The 14,143-nt window shown below is 38.9% G+C and overlaps 2 protein-coding genes and 1 pseudogene across 2 annotated transcripts in view; 2 read left to right on the forward strand and 1 right to left on the reverse strand.

Annotated features, from left to right (window-relative positions):
• The window catches only part of SMIM18 (small integral membrane protein 18), a 9,640-nt gene extending 2,640 nt beyond the window's left edge, over nucleotides 1–7,000 (reverse strand). The window contains exon 1 of the mRNA XM_013004049.2: nucleotides 6,869–7,000. The gene's annotated coding sequence lies outside the window, so the exon portion shown is untranslated. The remainder of the gene's footprint in view (nucleotides 1–6,868) is intronic.
• GTF2E2 (general transcription factor IIE subunit 2) overlaps nucleotides 1–14,143 on the forward strand; it is an 86,119-nt gene that overhangs the window by 10,454 nt on the left and 61,522 nt on the right. The gene's annotated exons all lie outside the window — the stretch shown is intronic.
• The window catches only part of LOC115868280, a 6,547-nt pseudogene continuing 3,182 nt past the window's right edge, over nucleotides 10,779–14,143 (forward strand).

Below are 14,143 nucleotides of genomic sequence, written 5' to 3' on the forward strand. Positions count from 1 at the left end.
GATGTGTGTATGGATTGGGATAACAGTTGTATGAGCCCCTAATAAAATGTTAAAAAAAAAAAAAGTAGTTTGTGTAAAAACTATTTCAGGGTGGTATTTAGTGTTTTCTAACTTGAAATGGAGTCTTGGTAGCCTAGTGGTTACTACCTTGGGCTGCTAACCCTAGGCCAGCAATTTTACACCAACCAGCTGCTCCGCAAGAGAAAGATAGCCGGGGCGTTCCACTCCCGTGAAGACTTACAGTCTCTGAAGCCCGCAGAGGCAGTTTTACCCTGCCCTGTACTCTGGGCACCGAGTTGGCATTGATTCTATGGCAGAGAGAGAAACTGAAAGAACAGATTTAGCCCCTTCTTCTGTGTGAAAGAAATCACAGCAATGAAAAACTAAATGGAATTTTATTATCTTAATCTTTCAAATATAAATTGTAAGCTTATTTTTTAAAATTGCAAAATACCTGTGCACTAAGAAACTTTTGGAAATAGCAAAGAAAAAAAGTCTCAAAGTATAGCACAGAAGTATTAGGACTATAATGAACCCTGTGTCCTATAATGCAGCTTCAGTTAGCTGTTTGTCCCTCTTCGTACTTGCTTTCGATTCAGAGTAGCTTTGCTTTGCTAAAAACCCTAAACAGTATGTAATTTTATCCAGAAATATTACTGTATACATTTCTGAAAGAAGAGGATTCTATTTTTAGACATAATCGGAGTATCATATTTATAGATGTAACCACAGTATCATCTTTATCAACCCCCCCCACCAAAATAAATAAGCAAAAAACCCCAGATACTTAAAGGTAATAAAACATAGTTCTTAGGTCATTGTGTAGTGTCTTTGGAATTCAAGGCATGACAATTGGTCTCTTGTGTGGAACAACAGAAGAGGAAGGAGAGTCAGGTATAGAATGCTTTCATGAGAAAACTACCTGTTCTGACATGAGACCAGAACTGAATGGTATCTGGCTACCATTACTAAACATTTTGATCAAAAACTACAAATAAGAATACTGATCAAAAGGGGAAAAATGCAGAATAGAGTTTACAATTATTATAGAAGTTAGACTTTCTGAAGTCAATGGGGTTGAACCCTTGAAATTATTGCCCTGAGAAAATCTGTAAACTTAAAAAAATAAGGATCTACATATAATCTCCTCCCCAGGGGACGGACAACAGAAAAGTGGGTGAAAGGAGACATCGGACAGTGTAAGATACGACAAAATAATAATTTATAAATTATCAAGGGCACATGAGAGACAGGGGAGCTAGGGGAGAGGGGGAAAAATGAGCTGATACCAAGGGCTCAAGTAGAAAGAAAATGTTTTGAGACTGATGAGGGCAACAAACGTACAAATGTGCTTGACATATAATGGATGGATGTAGGGATTGTGATAAGAGTTGTATGAGCCCTCAATAAAATGATTTTTAAAAAAACTTAAAAATATATATCTTAAGTCATCTTAAAATCAAACTTGTGCATTCAGTTTGTGGAGTTCCTTGAAGAATTTTAGCTTTGCTAAAATGCAGATTTTCTTGCAAGTGGATAATACACATTGTTATTTTTACTTCAGGATGAATGAGTTTTGGGTTCCCTTTGAAAAGTAGAGTTGATAGAGAAGAGGATGAAGAGTAAGACCAGTGGGAACTAATTAGTAGTGCCACTTGGGGGTAGGTACAGAGCAGGGAGAATCCCTTCAGGAGTTGGTCTAAAAATTTTACTCTGGCCTAAACTAGGACCTCTTCAGTGTTCATAAAATTTTCTTACGATTTTCTGTTGGGAAATGGCTGATTGTTTTTAAAAATCTAGGCATCTCTTTTGAAGCATCCTCTTCTAAATCTGGCGTTAGAAGGGGCTGCATGGGCAACCGTGAAGGGGAGAGGGAGAAGAGAGCCTCTGGACACAATTAACACATTACACCCCTCACATTCAATTTCTGTGCCTTATTAGAAGTATGAGCTGAAAATGTTATTTCACTGATGCTTTCAGAAGAATCGTTATAGAAATTTTAAATAAAGACTAAAAGTTTCACTTATAATTCTGTCTTTCCAGCACACATTTAGTGTTTTTCTCAAAAAACTGACTACATAAAGCTAGCATCTACAGAAGTATCTGGCTGAAATTACCCTGAGATTATTCCTTTGTATTTTGATTGGTGAGAGTTTTAGTTTGGGTTGGCCTTTTAAAACTAGGGAGAAGTTATAAAGATAATAATGTAAGTTACTAAAAGGAAGTTCTAGCATAAGGAATGTCACTTTGTGTTTACTTTTCAGATAAAAGCGAACTCTTTAAAATTCCTTCAGGTCCCTGTGGGGCCCCTACCCCCCCAAAAGATTAGTAATGAGAGAGAGACACACATACACATACTTAATTCATTTTAGTTGAGGTCAGTCTGTGCCCATCAATAAACTATTCTTCTGGTTAATGTAATCGTGTGGGCTGTCAAGTCTGTTCTCACGCAGAGTGACCTCATGTGACACTACTGTAGAACTGCCTAATAGGATTCTCTTGACTGTTATAGCTCTGGAAGCAAATGGCCAGACCTATTTCCAGAGGAACCCTTGGGTGGGTTCACACTACCAACTTTTAGATCAGCAGCTAAGAGCTTAGCCATTCTGCTGCCCCGCAGGGCTCCTTACATTAGTATTCTTGTATAGGATGTCAGCAAGTTGGTTTAAAAAACAGAACAAAAAAACAGGTGCTGGGGTGGGTAATGGAGGATTGAAAAGTAATGAACATTTTCCACAAACTGTTTGAATTGTGGTGCTGGAGACGAATATGCAATGTACCAAAGACTGCTAAAAGATGGATCTGTCTTGGAAAGAGTATAACCATAGTGCTCCTTGGAGGCAAGGATGGGAGACTTTGTTTTGCATTCTTTGGACATATGTCAGGAGAGACCAGGCCCTGGAGAAGGGCATGCTGTTTGGTAAAGTAAAGGGGCGGCGACAGGGGAGAACTCTGTGGCTGCAACAATGCTCAAGAAGCATAGGGACCATTGTGAGGATGGCCCAGGACTGGGTAGTGTTTCTTTTGTTGTCCCTGTGGGGTGGAACTGACTTGATGGTACCTAGCAACAATATTTGAAACCTCCCTGTATCTCCCAACAAGATTATTGTGCAAATGTATATTTTTTATTTTCCCCTTTTCTGTAAATGTCCCACACCTTGCTTGATGTGGACACAATAGAATATTACACATAAATGAAGCAAGTGTGGTGATAGAAAGATACATTGTTGAGGTGAAAAGAGAAAGGTGTGGGACAATGTATAAAGGAAAAGAAATAAAAATATGTATTTGCATTTGCTTGTGTCAGCACAAAAATCTTAGAAGAATATACAATAAATTAATCACCATGATTTATTTGTGTGGTTGGGTAGGGAGGGAAAGTATCAAGACAGGCCTGGCAGTGAGATTTCTCAGTGAGTACACCCCCAAAAAAGAAAAGAAATAAGCAAAAACAAGGCCAATGCCGCTTTCTGAGGCTGAATCTTTATGGGAGCAGAGGGTGTTATCTTTTTGCTGCAGAGCAGCTGGTGGGTTTGAACTGCTGAACCTGCAGTTAGCATTCATTCTAATGCTTACTTAACAGTACCACCAAAGCTCATAATAGTCTTCTGATTTTTGAAACAGAATGCATGATTTGAATACATAATTTAAAAGGAGAAAAAAGTATATACTATTTCCCCCTTTGCTTTAAAAGTTTTATATATCTATGTAGTACATTTGGTGAGTTTTCTAGATTATTTTAAGAAAATTAGAATTATGATTAGTAAATGCTCATTTTGATCAGAATGTGCTTTATTTACATACAAAGTGTGTATCATAATTATACTTGGAACATTGCCTGTGGGGGGAACAATGTACGCCACCTCTAACGGCACTTGTAAACTTTATTGGAAGTGTCTAAGCAGTTTAAGAAAGAGGTGTTATATGTGTGTCAGGTTTATGTTGTAAATGATGACAATTTGGAACTTGTGAGCATATTGGTAACTACTGAGAAAATCAAAACATTCATTCTTTAGTTACTGGAAATACCCGAAAGAAAAAAAATTAAACCTGCAATGCAGAGTAATATTCTACCTTAATTTTAATGTGGCTTATTCTTTCAGAATACTGTAGAATTCTACTTATAATTTTTTAAAAAAACATTAGGGGCTCATACAACTGTTATCGCAATCCATACACACATCAATTGTGTAAAGCGCATTTGTACATCATTCTCAAAACATTTTCTCTTCATTTAAACCCCCGACATTAGGTCCTCATTTTTCCCCTCCCTCCCCGCTCTCCCCTCCCTCATGAGCCCTTGATAGTTTATAAATTGGTATTTTGTCATATCTTGCCCTGTCCGACGTCTCCCTTCACCCACTTCTCGGCTGTCTGTCCCCAGGGAGGAGGTCACATATAGTTCCTTGCAATCTGCTCCCCCTTCCTTGCCCATTCTCCCTTTACCCTCCCTGTTTCGCCACCCACACCACTGGTCCTGCAGGGCTCATTCGCCCTGAATTCCCTGTATTTTCAGCTCCTATCTGTACCAGTGTACGTCCTCTGGTCTAGCCATGATTCGAATTCGGCCTTGCAGGTCTGTCTACTTATAATTTTTGTGTTGTATTTAGGACAACTCAATGCTATCAAGTCAATTCCAACACATAGCAACCTTATAGGACAAGGTAGAACTGTCCTGGGGGTTTCCAAGACTAAACTGTTTACAGGAGTAGAATTCTGAGATGGTCTTTGAACTTAAATGATTTACCTGATACTAAATACATGCTATAGCATAGTTTATAAATAATAAAAGTAAAAAAAAATAGAACAATTTACTCTACTTTCAGAATATTCTATCTCTCATCTTTTCATTTACAGGTAATGAGAGGTTTTAAAGTAAATCTCATTTTTAAAAAAACCTTTTTTCCCCCCCTAAGTATATATTCTAGTTACACATTGAACTTCTTCTTCTTCTTTTTTTTTTATCCCCCACATTGAACTTCTAACTGCAAGGTCAGCAGGTTGAAGCCACTGGCTGCTGCTCAGGAGAAAGATGAGACTTTCAACTTCAATAAAGCGTTACAATGTGAGAAACTCGGGGACCAATTCTTCTTTGTCCTGTAGGGTCCCTGAGTTGAAATCCACTCATAGCAATTAATTTGATTTGGAGATTTTAAACCTAGTTTCCCTCCCATTTAAAAAAAAGGCTGAAGTAGAATATTTATAGGGTAGAAGTTCTGGAACCTTAAATTGCCAGATGAGAATAAAATAATTCTAGCATTAACTATTTATGGAAAAGATAAGAGCCTTTAATTCTTGAATTAAATTCTCTAATGTGTTTTTGAGAATATAATCAAGTAACTATAATAGCTTTGAAATTTAGAGCAACTCCCTCAGTTGAGGTCTGGGAAAGCCCCTTGGAGTTTGAATGGGAACAGCAAGCCCCCATCTGTGCTAACGCTCACTAGCATTACACGGAAGATGGAGTCTGCTTTTCCAGTAGAAAACAATGTGGGGGGGAGGGGGGGTAGGATTTTGTTTACAGTTTACCTGAAATTTGAGTTACAAGCTAACAGTTTTACTTGACAGAAGTATTATATTTTTAATGTGAGACAAATTTTTATTTTTTATAGAAAGCAGGAATGTTTCTCTCAGCCACAACACCATTGTGCTGAATCTGGGGAGATCTAGTATCGAGTTACAGCAGCCATTGGGTTTTGCAAGAGATACTTTTCCTTACATTAACTGAAAGCTGACTATAAAATAAAAGAAGGAGAAATTACAAAGAAAAAAAACATTGAAAATTAAAAAGATTTTCCCACAAATACAGGAAGAAAAGTTAGATAAATATGCCAGTGTGTACAGATAATATCCCTGAGCTCTAGCTTCTACTAAATGGTTACTTTCATGCTTAAATATTGTGAGTTTAGATATTTGTTCATTAGTTGATATGAATTTTTAATAGACAATGTTTTCAGTTATACAAATATTTTATTTCCCAGGAAGGTACTTGTCCCTCCTCTTAGAACACATTTTTGTCTTAAATGTAATCTGCCAGGAACACTTATATTTTGTATTTACCTTGAGGATCAATTTAATAACAATTTCAGTGTTATATTTTAATGCTATTTTATGTCTTACCAAAAATAGAAATCTGTTTTAAAAGGTTTCTATAATGGCATGATTTGTAAATTACAGTAAATTAGATTTTAGAATTTCACTAAAGAATTATTTTAGTTAAGTGTTAAGAAGTCTGAAGCCCTATAAAACATCTCTTTGGTTGCAGTATGATATAGCCAGCATAGTGATCGTTTATGGTCTTTTTACTGTTAATGAAAATTAGAATTATGGTTTATTTCTTAGGCTTCTTTGTATCTCCCTCAAAGTTTTTAAAAAAGGCTTTTTTTCTCATAGGTTTGTCAAAGTATAACAAACTTTCTTATAAGTAACTGTTTTTAAAACCAGCTAAATGTAATTTCTACATATGATCAGAGCAGAATTTGCTTTTAGTCTAGATTTCTCTTTAAGAAAAATCCTTTGTTAGGATAGACCAAACTGCTGAAATGAAATCCCTTAGAGAAAAGAAATTAGCAATTAACCAGTAGACAGCAAACACTTACGGTTTATTCTTAAGGCCTGGATGTAGATCAGGTTCTTATAAAATGTCACAGTAATGAATTTTCCATTAAGGCACAGATGGCAAGGGTGCTTGTCAGATAACGCAAGCCAGTCTTCCTATTTTTATTTTAAAATTCTACCAGGCATTGAATTGAATGTATCTCCTTTTTTTGTCGTTAGTAGGTAAAAAGCCTCTGGTTGGCTTTCTAGGTAAAATACGTTTCCTTTGTTTCAATAGGACATGTATCAAAATAAGATTGTATAAACCTACCTTCTGGCTGAAAGGATGCTGTTGCAGCGATGGTATGGTCTGTTTGTAATGCAGGCTAGTGCACAGCCAAGATGGAGCTTTGCTTCTATTGGCTGACCCACAGTGCAGCGCAGCTGACAGGTTCCTCTATGTTCATTTGCATTAAGTCCTGCTACCCTTAAATCATTCATAAACTTGAATAGAGCTGTTTGAGGTATAACCTGCCACTCCTTTTTCTCACCTTTCTGTTTGTCATTGAGCTACATTTCTGTGTTAGATTTTGTGGATTACTACCAAATTTGTGAATCCTTAGGGTTTAACTGTAAAATTGCAGTTCTTCCCATGAATATTACATTGGGAGAAGTAGTAACCTTGGAAACAAATAACCCAGGTTTACATGCACAATATTTCCTCCAGGAAGCATGCATGAGATCTTATAAATGAAATTTATTTCCATATATAAATTGTGCCCTTTGTAAGTGGTAATTTACATCTGGTGGTTTGATTTAAGGAGAAAAATTAAGGGAAAAGAATTAAATTTTTAAATCTGCAAGGTGAGAGGAGGTTTGATTGCTACATTAAAAAGCATTCAGAAATTTAAAGGGCAAAAGGCTCTCCAGTTGGATGTTTAGAGATAGTTTTAATTTATGGTGTATTATTTAGGATTGTGGTCTAAGCATTATACAATTTTAAATAAGAGACTGGCTATTATAACAATAGAGGACTGGGAAAATTATGCAGACTCATCTTTAAGTTATAGATAAATTGGTACATTAGATTTTGGTGGAGTAAATGGAATTCCAGACCACGTCGTTGTGTTCATGCGGAGCCTGTATATAGGCCAAGAGGCAATTCAAAAAACAACAACAAAAACCCCAAAGGAATACTGTGTGGCTTAAAGTCAAGGAAAATGTGTGCGGGTTGCATCCTTTCACCTTACTTATATGGTCTGTATACTGAGAAAATAACCTGAGAAGCTGAACTATATGAAGAAGAATGGTACATTGGGATTGGAGAAAGGCTTATTAACAATTTATGATACACAGATAATGCATCTTTGTTTGCTGAAAATGAAGAGGACTTGGGGCACTTGCTCATGTAGATCCGTGACCATAACCTTCAGTATAAAGAAAACAAAAATCCTCACAGCTAGACCAATAGGTAACATGATAAACTAAGAAAGGATTGAAGTTGTCAAGGATTTCATCTTGCTTGGAACCACGATCAATACTCAGGAAGCAATCAAGAAATCAAACAATGTATTACCTCGGGCATATCTGCCAATGATCTTTTTAATGTTGAAGAGCAAGGATTACTTTGAAGACTAAGGTGTGCCTGACCCAAGGCATAGTGTTTTTACTTAACTCATATATGTGTGTGAAAATTGGACAGTGAGTAAAGAAAATGTAAGAAAAATGGGCACACTTGAATTATTGTGTGGGTGAAGAATATTGGAAGTAACACAAACTGCCAGAAGAACAAAGAAATGTGTATTGGAAGAAGTACATCTAGAATGATCCTTAGAGAGAAGGATGGTTAGACTTTGTCTGACATACTTTAGATATGCTATCAGGAGAGACAAATCCCTCATGCTTGTTAAAGTGGGCGTGAAGGGGGAGAAACAAGACTATGAGATGGGTTGACACTGCTGCAAGAGTGGGTTCAAACATGACAAATGATTGTGAGAATGGCACAGGACTGGGCCTGGTTTTGTTCTGTTGTACATAGGGTTGTTATGAATTGGAACCAACCCCACAATACCTAAACAACAACAAAAGGGAAAATGAAAAAACCATTGCCATCGAGTCAGTTCTGATTCCTGGCAGTAGAAGACAGAACAGAACCTACCCTCTATAGGTTCTCAGACTGTAATCTTTAAGGAAGCAGACTGCATCATCTTTCTGCCATGGAGTGACTCATTCACTGCCATCAAATCAAAGATGACTCATAGTGCCCCTATAGGATAGAGTAGAACTGCCCCGTGGGTTTCCAAGGCTGTAACTCTTTACTGGAGTAGAAAGCGCCTTCTTCTGAGGAAGAAAACTGCTGACTTTGCAGTTCGCAGCCCAACACATAATCACTACATAACCACCAGGGCTCCTCATGGAGTGGCTGGTGGGGCTCAAACAGTAGTCAGCAACTGAGTGTTTAATCAATACCCAGTGCTGTTAAGTCTATCTGACTCGTAATGACCCTACAGGACAGTGGTTCTCAACCTTCCTAATGTCGCGGACCCTTTAATACGGTTCCTCATGTTGTGGTGACCCCCCAACCATAAAATTATTTTTGTTGCTACTTCATAACTGTGATTTTGCTACTTTATGAATTGGGCGACTCCTGTGAAAGGGTCGTTCGACCCCCAAAGAGGTTGTGGCCCACAGGGTGAGAACCGCTGCTATAGGATATAGTAGAACTGCTTCATAGGGTTTATGAGACGGTAACTCTGTGTGGAAACAGATGACCTCATCTTTCTCCTACAGGCTGGTGAAGACCCACATGAGTGGCAGGGGGAGTGTGTAGTCTAAGCCAGTCTTGCACTCACCTTACTTCCTCAAACAAGTGGAGTCTTACCCACTTGGCTCTAGAAGCATGGCATATTCCTATTGCGGTTCAGTAAAGCTCTTTGGGAGCCATCCTTCTCCTTGCTCAAACCATTAACCGTGCCCAGCCATGAGGGCACACAATAGGACATGTCCCTGTTCTACCCGGGGGAGCACATACGCAAATAGATAGGACAGTTATTACCCTGATAATTCCAAATTAAGCAGAAAGTGCTTGATACCTGAGAGGGAGCAGAGGAAGGACTGTTGAGCTCAGAAGACGGAAAGCATTGTTCTCTGGAGAACTGCGAGTACTGTGTGCAGATGGCAATGTCTGAGTTAACCCTTGACTGTGGAGGAGCAAGCACCGAGTGGGGAAACATGGTAGGGGCAGTAAAGGTAGTTCCATGGACACACAAGAGACCCTAGGCACGGCCATCTTTTGTCTGTAAATCTGATACCCAGGCAGCATAGCTGGTGATGGCACCCATGTGATTTGAACCCTCCACCATTGGCACCAGGGTAACGCCTCTTGAGTCTGGGAGCGACTTAGGGTAGCCCACAACTGCCCAGCCTACCACCTGTGTACACTGCACTCCTCCTGTGTCACAAATTATTTTTAAAGGAAAATTGTATATAAAATTTCATTTTAGTCTGAAAAAAGAAAGACATACTCAATAAAGCCTTTTCACTAACTAATCTCAGAGGAGTATTAATGCTGCCATCTAGACATTGTTCTTTTGGATCGCTGACAATTGTTGCATTTGACTTGTGGTTTTTCTAATGTATTTTGTTTAAATTATTACTGTGCTGATGCCAGAGATTTGCTTCCCTCCCCCTACTTATTTAACCCATGGATCAGCCGCATGGGAACGAGATATCTGATGCTTTGATAATAGGATGTGTGCTTCTGAAATGTGTGTCTAGTAGTTATGATGCATTTTTTATTGTTCCTGCCTAAAAGTAATAAAATTCATTTGTGGTATGTTGATGGTGTTGGGGTTTCAGTTTGTAAGATGAAACAAAATGATAGATGTTCTAAAACATTATCTTCCATAATGATTGCTCCACACTAAAACTAGATCTGGGGTGTTAGGGGTGTTTCAAGACAGTGTTGTCATCCTTATTGAGAAGTGCTTATATATTTTTTCCTCCAATTTTCTCATGTTTATTTAAAAATTGTTATAGTGTAATATTCTTTTAATATGAGTAGAATTACATTGATTCTCATTTATTTGGTTTAAGTTGATAAGCAGTAATTGTTAAAATAAGGTGATAAGTTGAATTTAAAAAATTCCTCACACATAGTTTATCACTTCTTATGGTTTAAAGTCTGTTATTAAGGCCCTGTGGATCAGGCTGAGATTTGTATTGTCTCTAAGAATATGATAATGTGGAGGTGTGGCGTGACATCTTCCAGTTTCAGTAGAAAGGGGAATCCCACTTCACCCCAGCCCAAGCTGATTGCCACAAGGTAGAGAGAGATCAGACATGTTTCCAACCTCCATTCTATTTATCTTATTCTGAACTAACCATCCCTCCCATGGCACTTCTCTGCTGGATTTGATAATTGGTTGCATTGGCCACAAAAAACTGATAAAACAGCACACAGATTATGGGTATGTATTAGGGAAATTAACAAGTTATTACAAATCAGAACCAGAAAACATTAAGGATACAGCCCTTTTGTCTACAGCAAAGCTCTTCTCTGTCATGCCAGCAGCATGCTTTTCTCTGTACTCAGCCTCTCAGTCACGCTACCCCTTAGCCTCTGCCCAGCTGGAGCAAGTGTTACAAAGCCCCCTAGCATTGGCACATGCCCGTGACACCCCGCTCTGCAAGCAGGCTCCTGCCTGAAGGTACTTGGTTTTACTCTTTCCATGGGCTGGGAAACTCTGCCTCTTGGTCTTGGTGTAGCTCCTGGTCTTTGTTATGCAACCTCTGGTGCCTCCAGTGCCTTTGCCAGGCAGGGATCTCACAGGGTTCTGTGAGTAATTCTTCCTTGAGAGTCATGGATTCCTGTTCCTCTGTATGGGAAGACTCATTCTTTTTTTTTTTCCTTTTTAACATTTTATTAGGGGCTCATACAACTGTTATCCCAATCCATACACACATCAATTGTGTAAAGCGCATTTGTACATCGTTTCTCAAAACATTTTCTCTCCATTTAAACCCCCGACATTAGGTCCTCATTTTTCCCCTCCCTCCCCACTCCCCCCTCCCGCATGAGCCCTTGATAGTTTCTAAATGGGTATTTTGTCATATCTTGCCCTGTCCGACGTCTCCCTTCATCCACTTTTTGGTTGTCTGTCCCCCAGGGAGGAGGTCACACACAGTTCCATGTAATCGGTTCCCTCTTTCCTACCCATTCTCCCTTTACCCTCCCTGTTTTGCCACTCACACCACTGGTCCTATAGGGCTCATCCGTCCTGGATTCCCTGTATTTTCAGTTCCTATCTGTACCATTGTACCTCCTCTGGTCTAGCCAGTCTTGCAAGATAGAATTCGAGTCATGGTAGTGGGAGCGGGGAGGAAACCTTTAGGAACTAGAGGAAGGTTGTATTTCTCATCATTGTTACATCACACCCTGACTGGCTCCTCTCCTCCCCGAGACCCCTCTGCAAGGGGATCTCCAGTGGCCTACTAATGTGCTTTGGATCTCCACTCTGCACTCCCCCCATCATTCACTATGGTAAGATTTTTTGTTCTGATGATGCCTTACACCTGATCCCTTCGACACCTCGTGGTTGCATAGGCTGGTGTGCTTCTTCCATGTGGGCTTTGTTGCTTCTGAGCTAGATGGCCGCTTGATTACCTTCAAGCCTTTAAGACCCCAGACGCTATACTTTCTGATAGCCGGGCACCATCAGCTTTCTTCACTACATTTGCTTATGCACCCATTGGGAAGACTCATTCTTACGCCCAGAAGGATGTCAAAACTGACCAATCCTCAAGGTAATATCTTCTACGCTTAAATTACCCAGTCACTTGGGGAGACTTACAAAGAGTATGGTTATATTACCATAAGTAATTTCACACTAAGTAATTTCACTTCACTACAGTTCCCTTGTTTAAAAAATAATGTGCCTAATTAGTTATTAAGGATAGAGTGACATAATAGTACCTATAAAAGAAATGTATTTAAACTTTTGAGTTATTTGTACTTTGTTTCTCATTGCTATCTTTTTGATTCTGACATATAGGGACCCATAGGATAGGGTCGAACAGCCCCTGTGGGTTTCCAAGACTAACTCTTCATGGGAGTAGAAAGTCTTGTATTTCTTCCGTGGAGTGGATGGTGCTTTTGTCCTTGCAGTTAGCAGTCTAATGTGTAACTACTGTCACCAGAGCTCCTTATTAGTAACTTGTGATATTTGAGTGACACAACCTTTTTTTGCTGAAAGTAAGGAGGACTTCATCTTACTGATGTAGATAAAATATTGCAAACTTCAGGATGGATTACAACTCAGGGTAAAGAAACCAAAATCCTTACAACTGGACCAGTAGATAACATCATTATAAACAGAGAAAAGAGAAATTGCCATAGATTTCATCTTGCAAGCATCCACAATCAGTGCTCATAGAAGGACTAGTCAGCAAATCAAATGGTGCATTGCTTTGGGTAAATCTGCTGTACAAGACCTATTTAAAGTGTTGGAAAGCCTGGATGTTTATTTTGAGAACTAAGTGTTCCTTAGTTCTAAATGACCCAAGCCATGGTAATTACAGTAACCTCATATGCATGTGAAAGTTGGACATTGAATAAGGAAGGCTGAAGAAGAATTGATGCATTTGAATTATGGTGTTGGTGAAGAATATTGAAAGTATGAACTGCCAATAGTAAAACAAACCTGGCTTGGAAGAAGTACAGCCAGAATGCTCCTTAGGCGAGACTTCATCTAATATCTTTTGTACACGGTATCAGGAGAGCCAGTCCCTGGAGAAGGACATCATGCTTGGTAAAGTAGAGGAGGCAGCAAAAAAGAGAAAGACCCTTTACAAGATGGATTGATAGAGTGGCTGCAACAGTGGCCTCAAACATAGAGAACAATGATTAGAATGGCACTCAGCAGTGCTTCATTCTACTGTCCATAGGGTTTATGAGTTGGAACTGATTCGACAGCACCTAACAACAACAAACTTTGTTTCTACACTTAGTGAGAAAATTGATAGTTTATTACACACTTAAAAGATTTTGTATATTTCACCAAATTTTACATGATAAAGTTCATCAAGTTGAAAAACTCAAACAAGAATTACTTTAGAAGCGTTAAAGTCTTTTTTCAAAAACCAAACCAAATTCTCTGTCATCTAGTTGATTCCTACTCGTAGCGACTCCATATAACAGAGTAGAACTACCCCTTTAGGTTTGAGATTTAAATATTTATGGAACAGAAAGCCTAATCTTCTATGTGATACCTGATGTGTTCGAACTGCTAGCTTTGTGGTTAGCTGCCAGCCTAGCTTGTTGCCAGAAGAAGCCAGCTCCTAGCACAATCACTACGGGTTCGGTAGGCGCAATTGTACAGCGATAATAAGTAAATATTATAGTAAAGTTATAGAGAGCATGAGAGAGAAAAGAGATATATAGAAATAAATGGGGTCAGACACATATTATGGTAGCATGCTTACCTCAGCCCTGCTTGGTGGTCCACGTGGAGGGAGTGAGAGAGAGATTTTTAATGCTCCCCAAGCTTTTATACTCTCTCAGGACATTGGGGACGTGCAAGCCCCCACATTACAGGTGAAGACATAC

The sequence above is a fragment of the Echinops telfairi genome, unplaced genomic scaffold, assembly GCF_000313985.2.
Source record: "Echinops telfairi isolate 266 unplaced genomic scaffold, ASM31398v2 ScPeMD7_9;HRSCAF=40, whole genome shotgun sequence".
NCBI lineage: Eukaryota > Metazoa > Chordata > Mammalia > Afrosoricida > Tenrecidae > Echinops > Echinops telfairi.